The sequence below is a fragment of the Orcinus orca genome, chromosome 19 (assembly GCF_937001465.1).
Source record: "Orcinus orca chromosome 19, mOrcOrc1.1, whole genome shotgun sequence".
Lineage (NCBI taxonomy): Eukaryota > Metazoa > Chordata > Mammalia > Artiodactyla > Delphinidae > Orcinus > Orcinus orca.
In genome coordinates, this window is record NC_064577.1 from 30,328,991 (window position 1) to 30,335,793 (window position 6,803).

Consider the following 6,803-nt stretch of genomic DNA (forward strand, 5'->3'; position numbering starts at 1 on the left):
GAGCTTCCACAGGGTCCCCCCAGTATGTACTGGTTCATGTTTAACAGCTAGCTCTCCTTGGAGACAAAAAAAATCCCTGATCTGTAACATTTGCCAATGCCCATACTGTAAATACTCCCCCCATGGCCGATTTCAAGCTACCGATGTGAAGTGACTCATCTGTGCGAGGCCCCTCCAGCACATCTCGGAAGTAGCTTGTGTGCTACCCTGAGTTTTATTCTCTTTTCTGTTGAGTTGCAAACAGAAGAAATAGAAAACTTGGAAGGAAAAGCAGGATCTTTAAACAAAGAAACAATAAACAGACAGCAAAAACTTTTGTCTCCTAGTGAGAGGGCAAGAGGACTGGCCAGAGGCCAAATGCAAACACAAGACTACCCTTGAGGGCTTCCCTGGTGGCGCAGTGGTTGAGAGTCCGCCTGCCGATGCAGGGGACGCGGGTTCGTGCCCCGGTCCGGGAAGATCCCACATGCCGTGGAGCGGCTGGGCCCATGAGCCATGGCCACTGGGTCTGCACGTCCGGAGCCTGTGCTCCGCAACGGGAGAGGCCACGACAGTGAGAGTCCCACGTACCGCGCAAAAAAAAAAATCAAAAAACTACCCTTGAGCCCCCAGACCTCCTGGCCTGAATCCAGCCAGGCCCCCACTGGGGGTACCAGGCAGAGAGCAGTCAAGGCTGCTCAAGCCCTCCAGGCACAGGTAGGGGGTGGGCTAAGGCACAGGGATCTATTGTAAGGAGGAATCCAAAGCTGGTGCTGGGCCAGAAGAATGGGGGGAGCTTGGTGTCCTCATCTGTAAAATGGCATGATCGTAGCGCACCCTGCAGAGAGGTGTCGACAGAATTAAATGAACTGGGATTCCCTGGTGGCGCAGTGGTTGAGAGTCCGCCTGCTGATGCAGGGGACACGGGTTCGTGCCCTGGTCCAGGAAGATTCCACATGCCGCGGAGCAGCTGTGCCCGTGAGCCATGGCTGCTGAGCCTGCGCGTCCAGAGCCTGTGCTCTGCAACAGGAGAGGCCACGACGGTGAGAGGCCCGCGTACCGCAAAGAAAAACAAAAAAAAAGAATTAAATGAACGAATGCCTTGAAGGCTTGGCTGACGCCTGGCACACAGGATGTACCCACTCATGTCATCCAATGATGCCAGGGGTGAGGACCGGCGAGGAGTCACTGGAAAGCGTGGCTCTGGTGGATGAGAAACGTCCCTAGATCACTGGGCCGCTCAGCGGGGGCATCCACCCAGTGCTTGGAGAGCTTGTCTCCAGCCAGAAGGGCAGGGTGGGAATCGGGGGAGCTTTACTGAGATGGGAGGACGGAACGACTGAGGCAATACACAGCGGGGATGGGAAGGGACGAGAATGATCTAGCTGAACCAAGTCGAAGAGCAAAACCACATGGGAGGAGAGAACAGCCAGGTCCTCCGTGGGGAGTACTGAGACAGGCACTGCTGTCACCATGGCTCGGGGCAAAGTCTTGACCATTTCTTCCACTAGGATCTTCCAGGCTGAGTTCCTTGGGAAACAGTGGTCGTTCATAGATAAATAGGTGTCCACCAGAAAGGGTTTCATGGCTGACATCAGCTGGCCTCCTGGCACAGCTTCTCCACCTAGTGCCCCAGTCCTTCTGAGTCTCAGCTGAGTGGCGGGGCTACCTGGACCTCTAATTCTCGCTATGGTGTTGATGGGTGCCAGTGAATTAATGCATTGCTCTTCTCAGATATTACTCTGACATTTTAAGCTAGGTCTCTCAGTGGCCTTGCTGGAAATATCAGGGAAGGTGAAGCTCTGTGACAGAGACCTATTTGGGGCAGAGTCTTCCTGATTCTTCAAATTATAACACCCAGGTAGGTGGTCGTGTTGCCCACACAGAAGGCTCGCTCTCTCTTTCTCTCCTTCCCTCCCTTCATCTCCTTCCCCCCACCGCCCACTGCTTTCTTTCCTCCCCTTTCTGAAATTGAGGAATCCCCAGGGACAAGAGGTCCCCTGCAGAAGACTGAATTTGCAATGTGGGTGGAGGGATTGGAGCTGGAGCAGAAGGGCTTGGGGACTGCCAGGCTCCTCACACTGGACGATGCTGGCAGAATTGTCACGAACAGCCAATCCTATGTCCTCAGGTGCCCCATCTCTGTGGGACTGGTGTCCTCCTTCTTCCTGGGGGCAGGGCAGTGCTTCCAAAGGTTCTCAGGTCCATCATGGCCTCTCCTGGTTTGATTTTTATCCCACCGGCTTGCTGTGGGCCCCAAGCCCAGGCCCAAGGAGAATTCCTTCCTGCCTTCAATGCAGACCCCGAAGAACTGAGGACAGCAACCCCACCCCAGGTCCTCAGATGACCCGAGGAGGCTGGGCTTCCTCCAGCCCATCCCCTGCCCTCCAGAGCCTGCCAGTAGCCTGCCTGCCAGGCCCTCCTCATCCCCCAGAGACTGGCCTTCGGCGAGGGTAGAGCCAGCCCAGCCCAGTCATCTTGTTAGCGTGAGTCAGGGCTAAATGACCTGCTTAAATGAGGCTTCCTGCGGCCCAGCTGGAGGTGATCAGCTCCAGCGAGGAATTTGTTTTACCTCAAACTGGGATGTTTAACCCCAGGAAGAAAAAAAAAAGTCCCTGCTCACTCCCTCCCCCTGATTCATTCCTCTTGCTGCCTGTGGATGGGCTGAGCTGAGCTGACGGACCATTTGCCGTAACGGTTGGATGGAGCCAGATTTTGTAACGGGAAATGGCATCTCTCATGGCCACTTAAGAGAAAGTAAAACATGAACAAGGCAGGGGCTGGGAATCTCCCCCCGTGTGGAGGCATCGGGCCTGCAGGTCGTGATGGGGGACCAGCCTCCCCATGGAGGCACTGATCACGGGCCAGCCTCCGTCCAGGCAGCCTCTACCATCCCAGAGACACACCCCAGAAAGCTAGGTGTGGGGTGGGGGCGGCGTAGGGGCCTTGAGATCAAAGAGTTTGTCCCACACCGTGGGATGCGGGTTTGGTTCTGGCCCAGCCATTTACTAGCTACGTGGCCTTGAGCGAGTGACTCATTCCCTCGGAGACATAGGGTCCTGGTCTATAAAATGGGGATAAGAGAACCTCCCACACAGCATGGTTTTGAGAATGAAGTGAGGTGCCCAGCACAGCAGCTGGTGTTGGACAGGGGCTTAGGAGATGGACGCTGGTGAAAATGGGTTGGAAGAGAACTCATCCTGGACGTTCTCATGGCCTGTGACCCAGCCACCCCATTCCGGAGTATCCACCAAGGGAACATCTTGCACCCACAGATCCAGAGACATGTACAAGAATATTCATAGCAACTTACATGCAGTAGCAAAATGCTGGTCCCAATGTCCATTGATAGGAGAAGAGATAAATGAATGACACCGTATTCGCGCACATTTTACAGAGCAGGGACTCCTGCGTGCCGTGCCCTGAGTGAGTCCTTCAAGAGGGATACTGAGCGGGCTTTCCTGGTGGCGCAGTGGTTGAGAGTCCGCCTGCCGATGCAGGGGACACGGGTTCGTGCCCCGGTCCGGGAAGATCCCACATGCCGCGAGCCTGCGCGTCCAGAGCCTGTGCTCCACAACGGGAGAGGCCACGACAGTGAGAGGCCCACGTACTGCAAAAAAAAAAAAAAAAGGGATAGTGAGCTAAAACAAAACAAGACCCCGACCAGAACATGCACTCTATCTTTTTAAGAAAACTGAAAAACAAGCACAATGGATATCACAATGTTGATGAGCGTACATGTAAGGATAACACCTTTTCTGAAAAGGCCAGGAATGGTAAACACAGAATCCCTGTCTATTAGGTTTACTACTTACAAGAGTATATGACAGATTCCTTTCCATGTATCAAAATCATTTTTTTCAAGACAATGAGAGAAGATGTACTGAGCCTGAGCTCTAGAGCCCACGAGCCACAACTACTGAGCCTGTGTGCCACAACTGCTGAAGCCCGCATTCCTAGAGCCCATGCTCCGCAACAAGAGAAGCCACCTCAATAAGAAGCCCACCGCCCAACAAGAGAAGCGCCGCAATGAAGAGTAGCGCCCACTCGCCGCGACTAGAGAAAGCCTGTGTGCAGCAACGAACACCCAACGCAGTCAAAAATAAATAAATAAATAAAATAAAATTTCTAAAAAATTATTTTAAAAAAAAAGTTCATCCTGGCTTGCAAATGAGGGAGCGGGGAGGAGCAGATGGGACTTGTGCTCTCTGTTGATGGGAACCGGAAGGTCCAACCACTTTGGAAAACAGTTTGGTCGTTTCTCATAGAGTTTAACACACACACACCTTATGACCCAGCGAGTCCGTTTCTCAACATTTATCCAAGAGAAGAGAAAACATATGTTCTTACCGAGACCTGTGGGCAAATAGCCACAGCAGTTTTATTCATTACAGCCCCAAATTGGAGCCAACCCCCCCGTCCATCAACAGGTCATGGGATAAACAGACAGACCTCTCCATGCAATGCGACGCTACTCATCAATAAAAAAGCACGAGCTGCTGATACAACCACATGACAATGGATGTCCAAACCCTTCTGCCGAGTGAACAGAGACAGACTCAAAGGGCTACATGCTGTATGATTCCATTTATAGGAAATTCTAAAAAAGGCAAAACTTTAGAATGAGACCACATCAGTGTAGTCAGGGTGGACCCCCCAGGATGGGAAAGGGAGTGAGGTCCCTTTTATCTGGATCCAGAGGCCCCGCGGCTGACATCCAAGCCCGTCCCTCTCGGGTCCAAGGTTCCCCAGGCTTTGTTCCACAAGGAGACCCCAGGGGTTTTCCTTCTCACTGAAGCTACCAGTCTCCCAGCCCCACCCCAGCTTCCCACTCCCAGTCCCTCCAGCCTGGCCCCTCTTAACATGCCTTTGCCTTGTGTCCTTGTGTCCAAGCTTACTCAGACCTCAGACCCCACTGCCCTTGTCCCACGTGACCCAGGCCCCTTCCCAACCTCAGAGTCTCTATCTATCTACCTGGGCCTGCCCTCACCCACTGCGCCGTGCCCTGGGTCCTTGTGAAACCTCTCAGGAGGAGCAAACTGGTCCTTGAAAGGCAGCTCACAGGCTGGGCCCTGCCACCTGGGGCCACACTTAATGCTGGTTCCTGCTAGAGACACTCCAGAGGCCACCCTGCCCATCCTCACCTCCCTTCATCTGCCTACCAGGAAGTCCTCACACCCTAGCCCACCCCCACCCAACCCAGGGCTGGCGCCTGCTGCCCGCCCCCCACCAGTCCCGGCTTCGGGCTCTCACTCCACTCTGTCTCTGCTGCAGCAAAACCAGCTCTGGCCTTGCCCTTCAGCCCTCCTGTGGCCGGCAGGCCCAGCCCCGCCGCTCCCCTTGAGGAATGGTACTTTCTCTGGCATGAGGGCTTATGCGGAAGGTTCCAGAGTCAGACACGCAGACCTCAAGGCCCACCTGGGTCACTATGAGCTGAGTGGCCTCGGGCGGCTCAGTCCTGCCCCTTCAGTTTCCGAATGTGTAAAACAGGAATGTTACTCTCCCAGAGCTGCCGTGACGCTGAGCACACTAACGTGGGTAGTCAGGGCCACGCGTGAACGGAGGTTATGATGACCGCTGCTGCGACAGATACACCCCAACATCCCAGCACAAGATAGTGGGGTCGCACCCAGCGTCTCCTGAGACAGCCTGCTCTTAGCATCACCTCTTCCTGTACAGACAGTCACAGCCCGGTTCCTCCAGCACCGTTTCGGCTTTGCTGACTTTCCCTCTCATGCAGCTGGGGCAGGGAAGGTCTCTGCAGGGACACGGGTTCGTGGGACCGTGGAGGAGGGAATGTGGCATTTGTGAGAGGTTGGGCAGGGCCGCCAGTGTCCAAACAAGGAGGCTGGGTGGGGATGCTGTGCAAACCCTCGCTCTGGCTCTCGGTGGAGTACACACTGGCTGCTGCCGCCTGAGCCCCTGTGCTTCAGGGAACAGCATGTCAGTGATGGATGAGACTTTAATTAAAGTAATGAGACATTTATAACAGTGGTTATCTCCAAAATTAGGCCTTTCAGCAATTATTCCTGGGGAATGTTCTCCGGGTAGATAACTCCCTTTTTAGAACAACTGTGGGGCTGGGGAGGGGTCTCTGCACCTGACAGGGATTTTCCCAGCATCCTCTGGGCTGTGATGGGTCAATGGCAGGGCATGGTTTCCCTGGAGAACGGGATGTGGCCTCTGCCTGAGCTTTCTCCCCAGAGGAGCAAAGGTTCGATGACCCTTGGGCCCTGGTCAGGTCATAAGATGCTAGTGGATCTCAGAGACGGCACCTTCGGGCCCAGAAACCAAAGATCTGGGCGCAGGTCCTGCCTCTACAACACTTGCTGTCTCTGGGACTGTGGGCAAATCCCTGCCTCTCTGAGCCTCATTCCCATCTGTAAAATGGGATGAAGACCTCAGCGGCTATAGGGAAAAACAGATGAAATGAGGTGAACAGAGTACTGTGTAACCTGTCGGGCATCAGATCCGTGATCTGTGGCTGTAATGTGCTCTAATAGTACATTCCAGAATATTCCTATTCAAACTCCCTGGGCAGGGCCTTCTACACGTTAGCATCAATTGTCTGGGTTGCTAACACCATAGATGGCCATGTATTAAAAACCAACCAACCAATCAACAGGTCTCATAGACCCCACAGACTGTGAGGCCACAGGAACTCTGGGCAAAGTTTGGAGACTTGGGCTCTGGCCCTTCGTGGCCAGGAAGGCGTGATTTGGGCAAGTTGTTAACTACGTGGACCTTCATCTCTTCACTGGAAATATGATGGTCATGGTCACTGGCCAGTGTATGGCCCAGAGAAGGCGTGAGGATGGAATGTG